The sequence below is a fragment of the Malurus melanocephalus genome, unplaced genomic scaffold (assembly GCF_030028575.1).
Source record: "Malurus melanocephalus ecotype Western Australia unplaced genomic scaffold, MMel_1.1 scaffold_8, whole genome shotgun sequence".
NCBI classification, from domain to species: Eukaryota; Metazoa; Chordata; class Aves; order Passeriformes; family Maluridae; genus Malurus; species Malurus melanocephalus.
The window spans coordinates 2,938,129-2,959,794 of NW_026623240.1; the positions used below are offsets into that span (position 1 = coordinate 2,938,129).

Genomic DNA, 21,666 nt, shown 5'->3' on the forward strand with positions numbered 1-21,666 from the left:
CATAATCAGAAATCCTCAATTAACATGTCATTGAATGATATAATTCTTCTACACTCATTCGGACAGTCCCTACAGTCTGTAAAGGAATTTAGTTTTAGAGAACTGTGGCTTCATAAGAGCTACTTTTTAAATTCACAAAATTATGAACTTGATCCTATACCCCACATCCATGCAAATCTTTTTCTGAAGTTTGACAGCTCTACTGAATAAACTGAGCTGCAAGACAGGAGCTCRGCGGGTGATACCTATACCAAGCTTGCTCTTCTCCTGGGCTAAAATTATATCAGAACATTACAACACATTTGCATATCTCCCACACATGTAACTTTTTGCCAGCAGTAACAAGACGACATCAAGGCTTAGAAAACATACCAGACAGAGATAGGAGGAGAGGGTGGAGTTTCCTGCAGGAACACCCAGGCTGAAGTCCAGCAGCTCCCAGGGAAGGTGCTGCCTTTCTATCAGCCCAATGCCTTCAGCTCGAGCTCCCGCTCACCAGTGTCAAATGTGAAACTCCACCCAGGAAATGAAAAGCTTCCTATGGTTTCTCCCCTCTCCAAAACGTCTTGGCTACTACCAGGAAAACCAATATCACTCCACCCTTTTTCCYCAAGAATGATTTACATCTTTCCCTTTTGCTATGCTCAACCTGAGAGCTAACACAGAATACAAGGAAAAGGAAAAAAGAAGACTCTGCTGGGTGATCTCCCCTAGTCTCTCCAGTATGGTTTTTCTGGAAATATTTCTAGTAGCAGCCCAGAGTGCTGCTGTTGATTTTAATCATGCAGAAGTAATACGAAATTCACATGACTACTTGTCAGTTTTCCAGCCACACAAGTTTTGCAAAAACATCAATTAAAACAATCTGATCTTTCAACATTTACCTAGGAAAGCGATAAAAAAAAATTACAGAGGTGGCAGAACCTTGGGAAAAGTTCAATTTACGCATTGCTGCACAGTTAGGTTCAGAATAGCTTTTCATTCAAAAACAAAAATCATGACAGCACTGAAGATTTCTGGCACTTCCTCCGAAGATGCCAGTGTGGAAAAAAAAATAATCTAACAGAACCAAGTAAAAGCAAGTAATACAAAGTCACAGGAAAATATCTGACCTGCCATGAATAAGGTGTTACTAAGATGTGAGAGTGAGTTTAAGTGATTTTAGAAGTCAATAATGGAAACCAGTGTTATTCAAGGCATGCTGCACACTAGAAATTCTAACTTGGATGCTCCAGTTATAGGGAGCCACTGCCTTGCTTCTGAACCTTTCCARCAGCACATTCTTACCTGTCCCACCCTATCAGGACATCCCAATAGCAAAGCTCAGTTAAAATGCAAGTAGAACAAGACAATCTGAAACCCAGGAAAGTCAAATTTTGCACATGAAAATTTGAAAACAAGCCCATACAAGTGAGACAGTGTAACAACAACTAACAGACCAAATACAATACTCRCCCAAATCATTAATACTTGTTTGTTAATGATCAGGTTACCTGCAGGGAAAGTGCATTTGTAACATAGTTTGATTAACACCCAACTAGGAAGAAGTGAAATAATCAAAAATTAGTTTTGTTTGTATCAAATTAGGCTAAGTACATAMCACATACCTGGTGGTAAGATACTACTCTAAGCAGGCTTTTTGCACCATCAAACTTAAGATCTAAATTACCACGGACTGTGGAATGGAAAAATGCAGAACCGCATAAAGGAAGGCAAACCCTGCTTACAAAATAGCAGTGAGTCAGCTCCTGAGGACTGGTCTATGACTGCTTTGAAAACAAGATGCACATTCCTTATGTGCACTCCAGTTGTACAGAATGAAAACAAGCCCATCCCCTAAACATGCTGTTAATAAGGTAGATGACATCGCAGAAAAGGTGTCAAGAAACATCAGTAACACCGTTCAACCCACAAACTTCAGAAAACATTTTCAGCCAGTGCTGATCCACAGAGCCTTTTAACCATACGCACATCTATTCACATTTGGTCCATTTAATAAGCAAGAAACACTCGTATTCCTGGCCTCAGATCAACCAGCAACAGCTTATCTTACTTCTAACTCTAAAAGGTCCTTTAGATATTTTTTAGAGAATCTCTTTCTAAAATGCCATGACCCTTTAGCCTGTCTAGTTCCATCATTTTTAATCAGACTATCTAGAAAACCAAGAATAAACTCCAAGGCCTTTTGTGACAAGCTGTGCAACTATTAACAAGCCATTTAAAATCATAACGAACAATAAATAACAAAACTACTCCAAGTATTTATTTAGGAAACACAAGTACATTTGCCCTCATTCAAAAATCAAAGATAAATGGTGGGCTTTCATAACCTGTCTCTCAGCAAGTACCCTTGGCTAGAAGCAGCTCTTTCCTTGACCACATTACAGCTCATTTTGTTATTGTTTAGAGATATCTGGGGGCTTTCTGGTTTTCTGCTCTTTTTGCTGCTTTCATATGTTATTGGTGAATGGGGCGTTTCCTGGTTTATTGATTATTTCTGAGAAAAAAAATACATTCAAAGAATTAATGCAGCACATATGCAGGGGAGAAGAAATCCTGGGTAAGGACATATGCTGGGAAAGTGTCCCTGTCCACATTAACTCCAGTGCTATTGGAGTCAGCTCTATCAATATTACTTTGCTGGCAATTATTAAAACAAGGTGTTGAGCACTTAATATCATGCCAACATACACTGAATAGAAGCACCCTGTCCAACCTCTATGAAAAAACCAGAAACCTTGAAACCAGCTCATTTCAGGGAAAGGATTAAAGGTTGTTTTTTCAGGTGTCCTTGCACACCGAATCCCTCTGCCAGACATTGCAGTTTATCATTGCTAAACACTTACACTGCAGAAGTACCTAGAGACCTCAAGCAGGTCAGGACCTCAGCACGCAAAGTACAAAATTGATGCATAATACTTGACAGCCCTTGCCTCATCATATTTTTCTATTTCAAGTGTTGGCCTTCCCACTAGCACAGCTATTTGAACAACCCACACAAGGAAAAGAAACTCAATGACACCGCAAAAAAAGCCACCCAAGTTCTACCACCAATGTATGAAAGTGCTATCCAACATACAAGGAAAACAGAAGTAGGTCTGCCCCTCGTTAGGATATCACACATAAGGATCTAGGTAGAAGTCAAATAAAAGCAGGTTTGAGGATTTTTAAGTTGGCATACCTCCAACTACTATAACAAAGACAGAAGAGGCTGTTGAAAWAAGCTTTGGTAAATGTTTATGGATGAGAGCTCCAGTTCTCATTTTCCCTTCTCCTACAACCTAGACATACCCTTTCAGTGAAGGGAACAGTTTCTCAGTTGCTACCTTCAGATTGAACCCAGAAGGCTGAGACAGAGCAGGAGTGCAAAATCAAATGAAAAGCAAATTTAAATGAACTGCAGGGAGTGGAACTAGAGTGCAAAACCTCACTTGTACATCCCTTGAATTATTTCCATTAAAGTTGAAAAAATACTCAATAAATCTGAAATGAAGCTTAACATGATAGAGTTCTTGGCAACCTGAATATTTTAACAAGTTGACGGCCAGTTATTCAAGATTGTCTAAGTTTAAATACACATAACAGGACAGCACAATCCAGAGGAGTGGGCCAATATACTCTTGCAAGATTAGCTGTGCTTTATGTTACAYATTCTCTCTTCTGATATCTCCTTCATCACCATCTACCTCTGACTTCACAGATACTCACCCAGATCCTGCAGAGGTTAGCTCCSCCTCCCGTTCCCTGAGCTGAAAAAATAAATTTGTATTGATGTGGACTTGACTGCAAGTCACCACCAACCTGCGACTGTCCAAAGGCTGGGGAGCACACAGACTTGGGAAAAAACAGCCATCACTCATCAGCCAAAAGGYTGTGACTTGACTGGTGATTGCCTAGTTCCATCACAGCCCACTGCTTCTTGCATCTAAAGAAAAACGCGTGCAGCACCACAGTGCTCCCCCTCTCACCCAACACCACAGGAATGCCTGCTGCTCCCAACCTTCGGCAGCACTGCCAGCATCTCAGCCCAGTGTCATGGCAGGCAGCAAGCCACTAAAACACACAGTCTGCCAAAAAGAAAAAKCATGTGGGACTGCCAGATTCAGCTGCAAAGCGGACATCAGAGTGCAGCTSTGATGCAAGCCACAATCTGGTAGGGTTTTGGAGGGGGCATGGTGGGGTGGCGTTTGAGCTTGGCCTCTAAGCTCCAAACTACGATGCTTCCTCCATAGTAGAGATTGAAAAAAAAAMCAAAAACCCAAACCCAAACCTGGGCAGTGCTCCCCTTAACTACCACAGAACTTCAAAAGAGCACATGGTAGGGYGCCAGGGGGAAGGCACTGTAGGGCGTTTTCCTTTCTTAAAAAATTTATTTTCATGGAATTCATTTTCCCCCAATATCAGTAATGTTAACAATTACTACAATCCTTAAATAATACTTGAACTGCCCAAGAAAATTGTTTTGCAGTCTGTGTGGAAAAACATTTTACCTYAAAAGGTAGCAGATTTGGTTTATGAGCCGATAAAAAAGTCACTTCCTTTGCCCAGCTCCTGCAGAATGTAAGAGTTAATGGAATGGAAAAGAGATGGATGCTTTATTGATCAAAACAATTCTAATTACACATAGAAGACTTTTCCATGTTTCCAATAATACGCTTAGCAAAAGCTGCTTCATGAATTGCAGCCAGATAAACAAAAAGTTTGGAGTTCGTTGCTCAGCAAAAAAAGGTGAGAATTTTATACATCCAATCACTGGAGGCAGGGGAATGTTACAATTGCAAGCATATTCTACCACTTGAAATAATAAATAAAACTAGAGAAATGTATTACTTATGTAAATTTAAATTTTTTCTAACTGAGGCCCATAAAAAGCTGTGGACAGAGTAACACAATATAACAGCTAAACCACAGCAGCACTAAAATAATTGAGCAACAAAGAGCTGTTTGCTCATTTTTTCTCTTGCAAACCTCTCTCTCTCTCACCCCAATCTTTACTATCTGAGGTACAGGGCAGTAATATCACCAACATCTTATGCCATGTCCTTTTTACCATCAYGTGCAAATACAGGATTACAAGACAATGTGCTAGACCCATCTACACGAAGAAAATCTGGGGTTGGAAAGGTCAGCTATTCCCCAGTCCAGTATCTCCCCTGGTTTCTCAGTTGTTCAAAATGTTTCACCTCTCCTGAAACCAAATCAGGTATTGACAAGGACAGGCAGACTCTTTGATGCTGCACCTCACTACACTGATTCAGTATGCCAGTGTTCACAGTCAACCTCAGAGAGAAAAAGCACTCTGTGATGGTGCTACTTTCTCCAAAAGATCATCACCTATCAAAGACAACAGATAAAGCTTGAGAGAACAACACGCTGAGAATCACTTCCCATGTATCCAAACAGCACCTCCCAAGATTCCAGTTGAGAACTGAGAACAGGTAGGTATTTCAAAATAACATCATAATGCGCCAAAACGCAAAGCTAAGAATACTGCAGCCTACTGAATTGGATACACATCCACTAGGAAACCGGTCTATACACACAAAAACATGCAACAAGACATTACCCCAGGGAAGGTTTAAAGAGAGCAAGGCTGCATTTTGACCCTGCTCAGATTTTTCTCTGCTCTAGGAAGCTGGCAGCAAACAACGCCAGTGCCATCTCCTTCCTCCCCCGTGCTGTGAAGGTGCCACCGCCTGCGGCCAGGCTGGGTTCAGGCTCCAGAAGGACAAGCTGGCTGGAAGCAGCTCAGCTCACTGACCCGTGGCTATGGGGACTGGCTTTTGCTATCAGTAATGGACAAGGCTTCTGTCTAGGCAAAGAAATACGAGCACAAAAACAGTGAAAAAACCACCAAAGTAGGGCTATTTTCCAGCTATTTTCCAGTTATTTTTCAATTTCTGTCTCTAACGATAACATTGAAAATTCTGCTGGGAGGATAGGAAGAAAGAAAAGATAAACCAACACAAAAATTGTAACACTGGAGCAAGATGAACAAAAGTTCTTTTCATTGCAAAGAAGTATTCAAAACGACATCTATATCTACACTAAGGAAAATACTGCTTCTGCCTCGAGGTGGCCTTGGCATTAACACTGTTGCAGGCAAAAACCAGTTTATCATTTGAAGGGAACTTCAATAAATTTATTTGTCAGTTAACAAGCACCTAATTACTGCTTCTGGTATTGAAACACACACAGGGGAAAACAGCTCTTGCTCTCCAACTTCCTCACCATACTCTGCTCCTGGCAGTGGGGCAACAGGACCAGCAGTCATTCTGGTTTCCAGTCAAAGGTCAGCATTACTGCTTATTATGTGCGTATAGTAAACAAATAGCTTATACAGACAAGTTGTTCTTAAAACAAATCAAAAGCACATCAAGTGAAATGTGATCTAAAATAAGCCAGCAATGTTTCAGAATATCACTATTTCCCCTGGCACTTCAGGATGCTGCAGCTGCAGAAATTCTTCTAAAAGAATTCAAGACTTTAAGCTTATGCTCCCACAAAAAGAGATTTTCAGACACAAATACATTATAAATACACACACACACACACTCCATCACAGTAACCAGACCAGAACATTTGMACAGGAAAGCCCCTAGCCACACTTTAACATTTGGTTCATTTAACTGTATCAGCCAGTATTTTTTTTCTTGCTTCCCAAYTATGCCGGCAAAAACGTTACTGCAAAAGCCCTTCTAGTGATTGCAAAATTTTTCTGCCTGCATAAACCATTCCTTTCACAGGACATGGTGTAAGCAGGACTAGCAATAAAAGCTCCTCTCATACCAACAGAGGAACCTGAGGAGGAAGTGGGGAGACCAGGTAACAAAAGCATGCAGGCAGGAAGGGTGAAAGCAAAGGAGAGCGTTGCATCAGTCTAGCTTATGTGCACAGAAAAAGGCAGGAAGTAACTGCCATCACACCACGTCTGTGCCAGCAGAAACTAAACTGCAAAGTMACATTACTACAAGAAGTAACAGCAGGAAAACACTGCATGCAGGTCACACTGACCAACTTGACTTTGACAGACCTGGCATTATTGTTTTCTATTTGGATTTTTGTGTCATGTTTTGTGTAATGTATAATCTCGAGAAAGAAACACTGCCTAGAAACTTAAGCATAAGCCATTCCATTTATGTCAAGTCAATACTAATCCTATTCCCCCCAAGAGCTCAAGTGTCAGTTGTGTTAACTGTTTCCCTACTGATAAGATGCTTAGCACGATTTCTTTGCTAACACCTATCTCAGAACTCCAAGCCATCTGTAAAGCCTCTTATGAGCAAAACCATCCACGTATTCCCCCTCCAGTAGTAAACAACTTTTCCACTCTTCCTAATGAGCATCCTCACAATACAGACTCATCCTGGCTATGTGAAAAATAGTCACTACTAAGAATAGAGAAGTGTGGGCTAGAAACAACAAAAATAATTAAGACAGATTAAGTACACTTTTAAAGACTTGTCTGTCTGGATTTCCACTCAAAAATAAATCTTCTCTGTACTCCCCCTGCTTTATTTTTTTTAAACCCCAGATCTGCTGCAGGTTATCCAGTCTGCCACATCACATCAGCAGAAACCAGTAAGGCCTGGCTGCAGAATTTAGGTCAGCTTGTCTGTGGAGCACATAAGGTCTTCCACACAGCCATGAATTTCCTAGTAATGCTTCAATAATCCCTCTCCATCCTGCTATGCAGCTATTTCACTACGAACTGCTAGCCTTCCTCTAACTCCCCAACAAAGACTCTCCACAGGAGGGATGTTTGCAGGCAAATGAGCCACTATCTCTTCCTTGGGAAGCAGGAAGCTGGCTGATGAATCAAATAAATGCTGATTCTTATTTCCCAAGACAAATAACAGAGTGAAGTATTCACRATGGATCCTAGAAAAAGACTCCCTTTTTTTTTTAATCACACCAGGAAAGATACAATCAGACAGAACTAGAAATTACCTCTAGAACATTAGGAATAATTGTCTTAACAGATTTTAAACAAACCCTCACTGCCTGGGTCAATAAATAAAAAAATAACAAAAATGTGACTAATAAATTCAGACAGCCTAAGCAACAGATACTGGTATTTCTGGAGAGAAAGCATCACTTGAAGTGAAAAAAAACATTGTACCTCTTCAAAGAATGCTCCCTCTAAAAGTGAATTGCATGCCACTGCCATCCAAAGCACCGTACAAGCCCAATAAGTAGTAGTCCTGTTCTTAAGGACCTCTTAAGGTACACAAAAATATGCAAAGTTGCTTCAAAACATGGTGCTCAGAGCAAGAGTTCCACATAAACTGGAAGGTACAGTTATGTAAGAAAAAAACCAAATTGAATACAATAAATCAAAACATTGAACTTCTCTAAGACGCAGCTAACTAAATCTTTTCAAGTATGACATTCTGAAAGATATGAATACAAGAATAAGTATCCATTTCTAGGAATGCTTATGGACATCTCAGCAAATAAAAACATATCTAGCAAGCTGACAGTTAGTTTTGTCTTAAAACACATCAGTCTGCTACCTCTCTGTGCTCTATGGTTCCCATATAACACCAAAAAGCCAACACTTACTACTACTACACTTACAACCTACTAGAACAAAGAATAGAGCTGAGGAAGAACACTTTCCTCAGGACATCAAACTGCTCTCAACATTCAAATATTTGTTAAGAGTAYTCCTAATCCATTCTTTGCAACTTACATGAAGCCTGAAAATGGTATTTGCAAACGTGTACTGAGYTGTAGTACACATTAGATGTGCAAAYCAAATACTCCAGAAAACACCTTGCATTTATGTTCATCTCAGATCTGCTACAGAACTCAGACCTGTAACATGCACCCATGTCAGAACCACAGATGTGGCTGTCCTTACTGGGCCTCCATTGCATAACAAGATCTGTTAAAGAACATAATTTTTTATAACTAACCATCATCCATAACTTAAGCCTGCATCAGACAACTTTTCCCATTACTGGCTCAGTACCTGATCAGGCTGTGCTTCTCCGCCTTCCTCCTCTGGCTTCAGCTGGGCTGAGTGCTGGCTCCTGATGGCTCCAGTGGCAGCAACACCAAGCCAGACTCTGATGATCACTTTCTCATTTTGACAAGCGCCACAGACTCCTCCTATGTAAAAACAAACTKCTGTGAATCAAACTGGCCAAATAAAGTGGTCACGGTAGAGGGGGTCAGAGCAGYGCTACACTGCAGTACAGAGGACAAAGGTTACTCATCCTTCTGCTGACAGTGCTTCATCTCTGAGGAAGCCTGAGCACATCCTTGTTTAAATAACTTCGGAACTACTCTAAATGAATTGTCCTACTCTTGAAGAGCATAAATCCCAAATGAGCAATTTGTCATTTCCCACATATTTTCTTAAACATATTGGCTCATCCTCACTTAAAAGAGCACTGCTATTTCTACATCATYACCTCCCTACACCACCACAAAAGCCAGACCACACCCCAATGACGTGGCAGCTGCACACTGCACGTGCTCCACATAAACACTTGAACTGCTGCATTACAGCTATATGCCAGGCAGGCAGATCACCTTGTGTCAAATGAGCTGCTTGGAAAAAGCTCAAGAAAACACCTCTGTCCTCTGTGATGAACAAAATAGAAAAGAAGTGGGATTGTCCCCCTCATTCTTCACCCCATAAGTTCCACCAGCCAAGACCCAGCACGGCTGCCTTCACCTCCAGACCCCCAGAGGCTCCAGGGCTGTGCAGAGCSCACAGACAGAAAGTAACAACTCAGCAAAARKAACAGCCAGACTCCAGCAGGTAATTCATGMATATTTATTTTAGTTTGTGGCTTATTAAGTATGCCTTGTTATAAATCAAGTATTTTACAGTAATTGCCTCCAATCAACAAACACAAGGAAAGCTGCTATGTAAACCAATGCTGTTCCATATCCGAAACAAGTCCCTTAGCAACAGGCAGGATTCTACAGGACTCTTGGTGCGCAGMCGGCAGGCTGCCTCTGCCTTGCTGCCCTTCTCTGCCTCTCCTGCCCTGGCTGCACCCCAAGCAGCCCTGCTGTGTGCCCAAGGCATTCCTAGCACTGCCAACCACAGCACACTGTGCCACAGTGCCAATGCCAGTGCAGCAGGTGCTCGCTGCAAGGGTCGCACGCCGCAGGTACGTGGTACAGGGACAGCCCTCCAGAGCAGAGGATGCTCCACAGCCAGGGCTCAAAGGCAGGGACAACCAGCTGCACYCCCTGCTTCAGCCACCAGCCCACTGCCTCCACTCCAGCAGTGGTTGCAGCACAGCTGCTCTGCCATAAGTGTCTTCACTCAGCACCAAGAGCAGCTCATTCACCCACTTGAGCTGCTCCCAAACCAATGCAGAAAAAAATGCAAACCACGCCCCCCACCACACCTCCCTCCAATTTTTTTCCAAAGCCTTTTCAGGGCTGGAACCCATTGGCACTCAGAAGCACACTGGAACAAGCCCTGTCTCAGGCTTCTCACTACGATCATTTTAAAGGTCAGCAGGAACCTGCTGTTACRGGTTTCTTCTTAGCAGTAGCGACCCAGGGTAAGGAGATGGGGAAAACACTGTTAAATGCTCAAATAAAATACGCTTCATAGACAATTCTTCTTCAAAGGGCTCAGGGTGGTCAAGTGGTCTCAGGAGAAGTAAATCTCTTTATGCAGAACTGGAGTTTTCAGAGACTCTTGTTTTTTTTAAATACATGGAGGAAAAAAACTGTGACTAGATACTTTCCAAAGGTCTATTGCAAGTAGGCTTCAGAACAGACCTTTGGATCGTACTTGAGGTCTAACAGAAAATGCTCTCAATAGCCACAGGGCCATTCACCTTGGCTGCTTCTGCAACCTTTTCTATTTTTTTCACAMAGTCAGAGAGCCATTAAGAAGGGCCTAAACAGAGCTCACCATRCCCTCCAATCCCTCCTCAGCAGCCACYCCAAAAGCAACAAACAGCTTCTGAAAACACCAGGCAAAGGCAGTTCCCACCTTCCAAGTAGTGTTTTTTGAGAAGGTATCAGCATTTAAGGAAAGGGGCCAGGAGAGGMTGAGCAGCACCACCGCCACACTTGGTAAGGCAGGGAAGAACAGGAGAATTTGTCCTCAAGAGCGGAATCACAATCTGAAAGACTGCTGAGTCCATCAGCACTACCCTCCCCTTCCCAGAACAGGCCGAGCACATGGACTGGATCACACCTGGAGGAGATGCAAAGGGAAACAAACGACTAAACACTTACAAAATTTTGGTTCAAAACGAACAAGAGAAAACAAAAACCAAACCAAAAACCAAGCAAAAATTCTTATATAAATCATAGCAGTGCATAAGCAGATGTATGGGCAGTGCCAAGACCAGCAAAGGATTCTCTCCCACAGCTCTTACCACAAAAATTCTTACAGATTTTGTTCCAAATCCCATTTGACAAGTTCTCACTTTATGCTAYTTCCTTCACCTCCCTCTCCCACTTTTGAAACGACAACCTCAATTTATTAAAACAAAGCAACATCTTTCTTACAGAAACATCTGCTTTGATACAATACACACTCACTGGAATAGTCAGTGTGTGGGGTTGTGGCAATGAAGGAGATTAAATAAAGAGCACATGTACCACTTCTCCTTTAACCTCATCCCCTCTGGCATTCATTCACTTCAATACTTTTCTTTCAAGGCATAGGGAAAGACACCATATTTTCATTGGGGTGTTGACATCAACCAGCGCCAACTTCATCTGAATCACAGCCAGGCACTTGGCACTTCAGGCATAACACGTGCAACCTCCAAATGCCACGTCCTATATAATGTAGCCTACATGTGGCTGCCTTCATTTGTACAGTCACCTGATCAAACATCTTTTCCATTAAGGAAAGAAGAAATAATAATAAAAAGAATACTTCTGATGCTTTTAATAGGGAAATAATAGTTGTTAACACAGTGAAAAAAAAAAAAGCCCAAACAATGCACTTAGAACAAATCATTATGAATTCTGTAAGGAAAGGAGAAGGAGGGAAGTCACAGAGTTTTGAGGAAGAAGTAGAGATTTTGGAAAAAAAAAAAAACAAACCAACAACTTCAGCTAATTAAATAAGAGAAGCAGTTTCCATCATTAGAGGTTTAATTTCAGCATAACTGAATAATTCTCAGTTCTACATATATCTCCAAATACCCAGACTACAGCAGACATCTGACAATCTCTTCAGTTAAAATGCCATCTTCCTCCCTTGCTGCTGCATAAGAAAAACAACCACCACACAGGAAAAGTGTCACGCCATCAAGAGAGAAGAAAAACCCCAGCACAGACACCTACTATGGAAGTATTGTCAAAAGTAGCATGTAACCTAACCAGATAGCCACAAAATCTGGCATTTATCTCTGAGTAAAGTTTTGCAATCAGCTGAAGCTGATTTGTGGCCACCCTGCTACTTAACATTCCTGCTCTCTCCATGKTGTGCGCCTGGGAGAGGCATCTTGCCCAAAGCAGAGGGTGGGCTGGAAGGCAGAACTTCCCCTTCCAACAGCAGTACAAGCTCAAATTTGTTCCAGCTGGTCTTGAAACCAAGCTCCCCCCAGAATGCACCTTAGGCATTGCTCCCGCTACATGGGAGCCTACAAGATCTCACTGTCGCTCCCTGTGGAGTTCATTGTCCATTCTAGGGCCTTGCTGCAGCTTTCCACATGACACCCAACACAGCCTTGAATTTAGAAGCTCCCTTTAATTCTTCCCTTATCTTGGTGGCCACCTCCTCTTCACCTATCCATGAGCCAGAGGCTGCGTGCAAACTKCTCCCCAATTCTTCTCCTCTGCTGCAGACAGCAGGAATATAACCAAGCCATGAGTGAATCAAACCTTAGTCAARTAGGCAAAACATCCCACTGCTACAGCTAACACAATGTTTGACCCACAGGCAGCAACAGATGAGGCTGCTGCTGGTAGCTCTACTGTTGCACTCTTTAGCAGATAGCAAGCCAGGTCTAAGATCTTACAAGTTCAGACAGCAAACAGGTAAATAATCAGACACTGAAGAAGTCTTAACATGGATGGAGTGATAGAAACCAGCAGCTATCAGTGTGGAGGGACATCACCCTCTCTTCATGCACAAAAGAAACAGCAGAGAAGGGGCACTCTGCTCCTCACACTGACCAGCTGCAYGCAGCGGCTGCCCTGGGCCACTGTGCACATGGACAGACTGCAATCTTAGGCATGTGCAAAACCATAACCAAAACCAGGCATTTACCACTTCAACCCATAAGCTTCCGGTACTCATTATATTTGCTCCAATGAGTTTTTTTCAAATGTTTTGCTTTCAAGCTGAGTGCAAACAGGGAGAACGTGGCCGTTCCACTGTGAGTATGAAAGCCTGTTTCTGGGATGACGCACCCTCAAACAAACAGAATTCGTACACTTTGCACTTGCAGAAGAGTATACATACCCCCATATTTTATGATTTTATGTTATATTTACTCACACTTCTCTTAACAGTTTTGATATCTCCTTTTCTTTGCCTCACTATTACTATTTTCTTCTGTACTTTTGCATGCTTCTCATATTTTTATTTTCAGGCTTTACTAACTTTGTGCTCCTGTAACTCTGGCCTCAGTGGTTTCTTTCTTGAAAATCTGTTTGGGTTAAACGATCAATGCTAATAAAGACACTCTTAAAYTCACCTTTCAATGTAGGTACATCCTAAATTAACTTACACTAAAAATAAATATACCTTAAATACAAGTTTTAACACTAGAAAAAGAATCTTGTCCAAACCAAATGTCCGTACATTTTTCACTTCCCTAATTTATTATTAGTACAATTTCATTTCACTCCCAGTCCACTCGTTTTTTCAAGAAACTTTTCTTCTATTTTTCTTCTGTTAGACACTTTACTACCCACTTTTCATTGAGACACCAGCACTGGTTAAACTCACAATTTCTGTAGCACCAACACGCATTTATGTATCTAAATTCCTCCACTTCCTTGTTTCCAAAGCCAACAGAGTTGTTGTCAGAAGGGTAGAAAAAGAGAGGAGCAAAACCATCAAGCCAGTTTTCCCTTTCTCTGCTAACRCTGCCAACAAGGGAAAACTGAAGAAATTCAGTATGGGTTAAAAACCAGCAAACATTACTTTAAAAAACTCTAGCGCATGAAAAGTTTCATTTCCCTTTTGTCAGTTCCTCCGCTAAGTTAGGTARGCTAGGCTTGTTTCTTGATTTAATTAGTCAGAAAGTAAGTACATAAAAGTTTCTGGATGGCAACCATTGAGAGGAACCCTGTATGTAGACTTCTCAGCTTGTATTTTTAAACACCAGTCAGATTAACCGTGAAGTCTGGTTCCTCCGTGCATCTTTGATGAAGGCAATTGCCAATGCATGTGGAAAGTGTGTGCAACCATAGTCGTGCTTGGAAACAAAGCAAGCCCGTGCACGGCTTTTAACACTTCTCACTCAAGTTTTAATGCAGAGACTGTCACACCAAAGTAACTCTTATCCTCCCTTTCCGTGAGCTGTACACAAACTACCACTTACAAATACACARTATGGACTTTTTTCCATTATTCACTGATATTTGCATTGGTTTAGAGGACAAATTTATAGGGAACAACTCAAATGACATCAGCTTAACATTGTGTTCCTCTGTGCAGTACTGCAAAGGCAACAAAATGTCTATTACATAACGCTTCTGTATAAAATATTAATTTTCACCGAGTAAGCTCTTGAACCAAAAGGTTATTTTCAATGATTAACAAATCAGTGTTGTGTAAGCTTGGTTATTTAATCAGTGTATTTGAAACAGACAACAAACCATACATTTAACTGACATAACATGAAAAAAAMCAACTTTTTATGTGTGCACATCAAAATATATCCATCCCTAGCACACACAGATTCAGCAAGCCTGCGCTGAGGTAATTGCAGGCATCGGCATTTTTTACAAGTTCTCACACCAGCTGAAAGCATGTAAGCTTCCTTTCCTTCCTATCCTGCAATGGATGAGGAATGGGTAGATATTCAGATATCATAYTCATACACACATCCTGTGCACTTGTTCCCTCCTTAGAGCTATAATCCTAGGCTAGAACRTCACTGCAACAAAAGTGCTTCAAAAAACACTACAGGTGTAGCAGCCCTGGCTTCTGTAGGACCCAAGTGCAATCAGGAATACCTTTATAAAGAAACTTATCTCAATGTTGACTTTTAAAGAATAAAGTTCAAGAGAGGTAAAAAAGACAATCCTGTATCTTGCCTGTGGCTTTGTAGCCATTAGATTGCATGGGCACAGAAGCTTGTCTCACTGCTCAGTTGAAAAGGACATAAAGAGCCTTCATGTCTGGGTTTTTTCCTCTCTCTGCGTATCTTKATTAATCAAATCCAGGGAGGGGGTAATCTTGAGCATCACTGGCCTCCAGCAGATGGTCTCACCTTATTTACCAACTTCACGTGAGTGTCACAGATAAGACATCTAAAACAGCAACAGACACTTTAGTCCGCCTCATCCATGGTCTAACCATGCAGGGAAAATTATCAGATATGACTCTGACACAAAAATSCTGAGCAAATGAATAGTGAGATTTTGAAACTCCAGTTTGAGAACTGTGCAAATTTTTTTTTCAAACTTATATGCACAGCAAACAGTTTGAAGAGGTATTTAACAAGAAAAGGTAATCAGCATTTAATAACCTGTAATGCCCACACCTTAGGTCTGAGAAATCTTCCACTGCAATTTTCTGGTCTTCAAAGGAGATCTTCATAAGATAGAACACCTGAAATGCCTAACTTTTCACAAGAAGACCATACACAGAGGGGTCTTTTTTTTTTTTTTTAAACACTATCAAGGAGTAAGACAGATCTCAAGAACCAGACTACTACTTCTRTTGATCACATGATCCAAAATGCAAGACTATGATAAATAAATACAAACGCTCTCCTCATCCACTGCTGGATGCCACATGCTTTCAGCCTGGTTATTTCTTTCTGTTTCTTAATCAGAGTCACCTTCAATAAAAAAGGGTCTCTGAAAACAAAAAATATCTGAGCAACAACTAATCTTCCTGSTTCCCTAAGGGTGGCTGTATTTTACACCATGATTGCTTCTCAAATCTTGAATGTTGCAATTACTTCAGTCTCGGAACAAATCACTTCTGAGGAAAGAGCTCAAGTGGAAAGAAGGAAAATTAGTTTTGAGGCTACACGAACAATGTGGTTTTGTATCCCAATTTACACTTCAAGAGGAAGAGGAAGAAAAACGAAGGTATTTCTTTTAAAACAGTTCCAACAAACGAGTCCTTGGTGCAGCCATATTCTCTTTCCATACTGCTGCTTGCCTCCAAGTGTTGGGCAAAAGTGKCATTTTGCTGGCTTGATTTCAAGCAAACAAGTTTTCTCCTTCCAAGGATATCTCCCTGAACATTCTGGCAGCTGCTACATGAATGTCTTTTAACTTCTCCTGTCCATTTCCTGAAGGGGGACAGGAGCCTGTTCTTGCTACAGCAGAAGGGAATATAGAAATAAATGAAAAGCGCTTCAATTCTTTTAATTAAATAAATTTGTGGTGAGAGAAAGATTGAAGCAGTGTCAGTTTAAATTAATGATGTGGAAATTAGTATTACTGACCGTATTAGGTGCTAACTTGACTTGTGACGCACTTTTCTTTTTAACATGCCAAACCCAAGATGATTCTCAAGAAGTTAAACACTAGAAATCCTGGCTTTGTTCTTTCCTAAATTTGTTTGTAATCTCTGAGGGGAGAAATTGTTTGGCAAGCAATYGGTACCTATTCTTTGTTATATGGTTAAAAGAAAATTGCACTCAATTTGCTCAGACCAAAAGATCTTGAGCCAAACCCATCCCCAATGGAAGCAACTCAAACTTTTAGAAAATGTAGCTCAAAGTGTTCTCAAGGTGAGAGGCACAGGATAGCTGTGAAACACTAATTACAACTGCTTTCACAAAAAATAATGCTGGTAGCTGCTAGCAAACTGCATTTCACTAACATCTTTCTTCATATTTCAGCCCCGTGTAGGCCCTCAGCACCTCATCATCACAGCAAAAATAAACACTTCCAAGATCAAGGAGCACTTCATACTAGTGTGACCCCGGAGAGCCTCATGATGTGTGTGGACTCATAAAACTACACAGACATGGAAAATTAGCTATGGACACAAGTCTCTGCAYAGTGAAATCCAGACTTCTCACTGCTGGTTATAAAAAAAAGTTTAAAATGTCAGTTATGCAAAAGCACAGACAAGTCTTTATATAAATGCAAGGTTTCTGGGGAAAAATATTTCCGTTTTTTCTTAACACATCAATGGCTTTTTTCTTTTTATGTTGGTTAGGATATAATCTTCCCACCACCAAGAGACAATAAATAAATAAATAAAACAAAGAATAAAAAACAAAAGGAGAGCTCTGCAGCCTTATTTCAATGCCTAGCAAGAAATGGAGAAATTTGAATAGCAGAAACTGAAATAACAGGTTTAGTTCTTTTCACTTGATGTTACTATGCTATTATATGTGACATCTGAGTTTAACAAATATTGCTAATTGTGTTTTATGGTATTTAGGGATCTACAGCAACTTAATGAACTAACTAGAAGATAAAGATTGCTTTTTGAAAGGAAATCAAAACCTTCAGAGTTCATTATTTTGTGAAGTACTAACTCTGGAACTCCCTTTTTTATTTTTTGGCACCCAGTTAAGAAACTTGTTTACTGAGTTTTCTCATATTCCCCCATCTGTGACTCAAGCTACTTCTCAGCAAAACAGCCGTCAGCAGCCGCACACAGATTAAGTGCTTTGAGCCTCAGGACACTAACTCATTGACCACACTGTCCAYGTATCTGCATCAAAACTCCCCTCTGGCTCTTCGAGGTGCAGGAGAAAGCACAGGAAGACCCTGGGCTGAGGTGCTGAGTCAGCACTCTGCCTGCAAGGCATCCCAAGCCAACTCTGAAGTACACGGCAAAAACGGGACCTGACACAGCCGCTGCTGCCATCAGAGAACACACAGCAGGTAAGAAACCCAGCCAGTGGTACACAGCCTGATTCAAAACCCTCGTACTCCCACTGGCTTTAACAGACTCTGAATGGGACCTCAATACACAGAAGGAATGGGAAGACCTAGAGAATTTAAAAGAATCAACCTCAATGCAGGAAACTTCAGTAGACACTTCTTATAAAACTGCGCCAAGCCACAACACACACAGCTGCAAGTGCTTTTGMCCACAGGGATGTACGTACCCTTTTCTCCACCAGCCTTTATTCTCTTCTGCTCCTGTCACTGGCAGGACCTAGTGCAAACTCAGCACAAATAYTAGCTTCTTTCTTCCCTATCCAGGCTTACAGTCAAGAAAATTGTCCATAAACAGAAGGCAGAGCTGTGCTATCTCTGCACCACCACTTATGTACTGCTACACAAGAGAAGGAGGCAACAGACACAAAGGGCTAAGAAAAAACTGGAATACAAGAACTGTATTTCAGGTGTACAGCTATGTRTTAGTACAATGTTCACTAGTTAATCTTACCAGGGCAAGCACCCAAGTGCTTTCACTCTCTCTGCATTGTTATTACACAGGTTGATTCCTATTAATAATTACCTTTCCCTGACTGCATGCAGACTTTCTCTATTGCTGGTACTGCTGCTTAGAACTCATTTTCCAGATCTCAACACACTGGACAGACCACCACCCCCTCTAGGGTGTCAGGACAGGGAGAGATATCTATTGTGCATACCTGCTTATGACAGCTTAATGCTGCCTCCTTCCCCACACAACCTCACACAGCCATTGTAAACTTTGAATCTTTGTGTTGAAGTAATCACAATTTCAAATAACAGCATCTATTTAATATTCCCTGCTATTATGGGCAAGAAAACAGACACAGCAAACAGACAAGTGTTTTTGACACRACGCAAGACACAGACAAAGCACCAAATGAATTTACGATAAAGGTAATGCCTGCCAGAGACACAGGAGAAAAYTGTGTGAAGAAAATACAGCCACAGAAGCATATTCCTAGGTCAGGACCCCATAAATCAGTTTCAACTAACAATAAAAGGTTTATAGGGCATTTGTAAGGCACAAAGGATGAACAGGATCCTGGCCCCAAGTAAGGCTTGGTGAATTAATTTAAGACGACAATCCAGAACACATAACACAACACTAACCTTACGCTAAGTTTAAAGAAAGGGGGTTTCCTCTGCCTCCCTTGGAAGGAAGAGGTGAGGTGAAAAAAAAAAAAAAAAAAACCAACACCACCACCAAAAACAACAAGCAGGAGGAAAAAAAAAAATCCACAGAGAAAGAGACTTCGCTGCCCCATCTGGCATGAGAGTGCTTTTCTGATAGCTCAGAGCTGTGGGTTTAAAATCTTAGCCCTGTTCCATCCTAAATCCCTCTCTCCCAAACAACGGGGTATAGCCATTCCCCACCTTCAGTGTTAGAGACAGAAAGTATTATTCTTTCCTATCACACTGACAGACATAATGTTGAAAAAACCCAAAATACTTCCCTACAGTGTTTGGGKTTTTTTTAAAGCTGTAACTAGCAATGCTCATGAGCAGCAGGTACCTCTCTGCACCAGCAGCTAAGTGAAGTAAAACATCACTTTCAGCACCACCATTACAGGAAGTACTGCTAAGACTTATCCACCAAACAACACCACCACCACTACCGTCCTCCATTTTCAAGTCTGAGTAACCTACCTCATGGCTCTTACACACTGGGAGCGTCCAGAGGAGAAAGTGCCACGGGATGCAGGCGTGCTGTAAACGCAGAGCCTGCATCCCCCCAGTGACCGCAGACCAGCTCCCCTAAAGGATGCTGGGCAAGTCACAAGCCTTCTGCGCYTGAATTCTTGTTTGTTTAATAGCAGTGGCAGCACTTGTGACGGGGGGAAATGGAGGTTGCAAGACAGGAGCTGCTGTGCCAAGCTCAGGGATCTGAAAGGAGCAAAAGCCGGTATTGCCACGTATTGGGGAGCAGGGGGAAGGGAGGCGACGCGCCTCGAAAAAAACAGAGATGGTTATCTGACAAGGACTGGTTGTGCCCTGAAGATGTGCTTTATTGACTGTCTCGGGCCCCTTTAATCTGCGTGCGCTGCAACACGAAGCRCAGCTAACCCCACACAAAAGCGGCACAGCTGGCGGCCCCCAGAGGGGCCGGATCCCACCCCACCGGCCTCGAACGGGGCTCGCAGTTGCAGCCGCATTCCCCAGCACCGCACTGTGCTCGCAGAGCCACCGCCGAGCCGGCCCCGCTCTCGCCCCCGGCCTCCCGCCCGTGCGGGCACGTCCTGCGCGGATGCGCATCCCGGGGAGAGCAGCGCGACCAGCGCAGGCTCCGCCGGCACTGTGTCCCGAGGCACACCGGCGCTGGCGGCGGCACCAGCGAACCGGCGCAGGCCGGTCTGCACGCAGGAAAAAGATAACGAGAAGCGCGACGGAAAGCGCGGGGAGGGAGCGGCGGGGGCGCCGGTGAAGATGCCGCCCCCTCCCCACGGCCCCTCCGCCGGCCGCCCGCCTCCTGCCGACCCCGCGCCCGCCTCACCTCACCTCACCTCAGGGACGGCTCTGCGGGCTGCGGACCCCGAGAGCCGCCCGGCCGAGCCGAGCCGAGCCGAGCCGTGCCGTGCGTGCGGCGGGGGCGCAGAGCTTCTCGGCGGCGATCAGTCCCGCGGCGCTGCCATGCGGGCGGAGGCGGGGCGGGCTCGGCTCCTAGCAGCGCCCTGCAGCGCGCACCCACATGGCTCGGCGTGCGGACAGCACCGGCTGCCGGCGGCGGCGGGGCCGGCGGGGCGGCGGCCAATGGCTCCCGCGGCGCCGCGCATGTGAGGGCCGGGCCGGGCCGGCCCAGCCCGCTCGCCCCCCGCGCAGCCGCCGCGCTCAGGTGCCCGCGGGCCGGGGCCGGGACTGGCCGGGCCGGGGCTCGCCGGGGCTGCGCGGTGTTGCTGGGACGCGTCCGCGGGGCGCGGCGGGAGCGGAATGCCGGGCGGCAAAGCCCGTGGTGCGTTCTCGGTGCGCAGGTAAATGGAACGTAGCGCCTGAGCCAAATAAAAGAGCGACAAGTTCAAATTGAGTGGCTTAATCATTAAAATATTATTTAGGAAAAAGAAAAAAGTTATTTTATTTGGCTAACTTGAGCCCTTGAGGGAACGAAAAAGTCGAAGGCGGCTTTGGCTTGGGCGGGGGGCGGYACCGCTGGGATCGCAGGGACAGATTCCTCCACGGCGGCTCCAGAGGCTGAGCACAGCACACTGAGGAAGAAGCTGAACTGACGCTGATCCTCACCCCGAAATCCATTAGAATTTTTTTTTTCTCCTTTAACTGAAAAGTCCCCGATATCCTTAAGTATTTATTGAACGCTGAGCCGACAAGTAACCAGACCTGCGGGTCTTTTTAAGTTGAACTGTATGTAATCTATTAGCTTTGATAGTACATTGGTCTGGATAAAGAATGGAATTAAAATATATGAGCTCGTCTCTTTCATGTTTTACTTCCTCCCCATGTTTTCAAGAACTGGAGGAGATGAGAAGTGATTCTTTGGTGCTTGTTCAGAATAGCTTTATGGCCCTTTAAAGACTGAGAATTTCCCCTTTATATTTTTAGATGCATTTTTAATCAGACCTTCTGGTCTAAATGACTGTATGATGTATCTAAGGTTACAAATGGAAGCACTTCTTAGCAACAATTCACTTCTGA

At 43.1% G+C, this 21,666-nt stretch overlaps 1 protein-coding gene across 5 annotated transcripts in view; it reads right to left on the minus strand.

Annotated features, from left to right (window-relative positions):
• LRRC8D (leucine rich repeat containing 8 VRAC subunit D) overlaps nt 1-20,730 on the minus strand; it is a 52,133-nt gene extending 31,403 nt beyond the window's left edge. The window contains exons 1-2 of one of the 5 annotated variants that reach the window (XM_057374232.1): nt 20,526-20,730; nt 8,978-9,117 (exon numbers count right to left, since the gene is read on the minus strand). The gene's annotated coding sequence lies outside the window, so the exon portion shown is untranslated. Of the gene's footprint in view, nt 1-372; nt 443-8,977; nt 9,118-20,520 lie in introns of those variants that run through there. The other 4 variants (XM_057374238.1, XM_057374256.1, XM_057374265.1 and 1 more) reach the window with 4 other exon arrangements.
• Between the last annotated feature and the right edge of the window lie 936 nt (nt 20,731-21,666).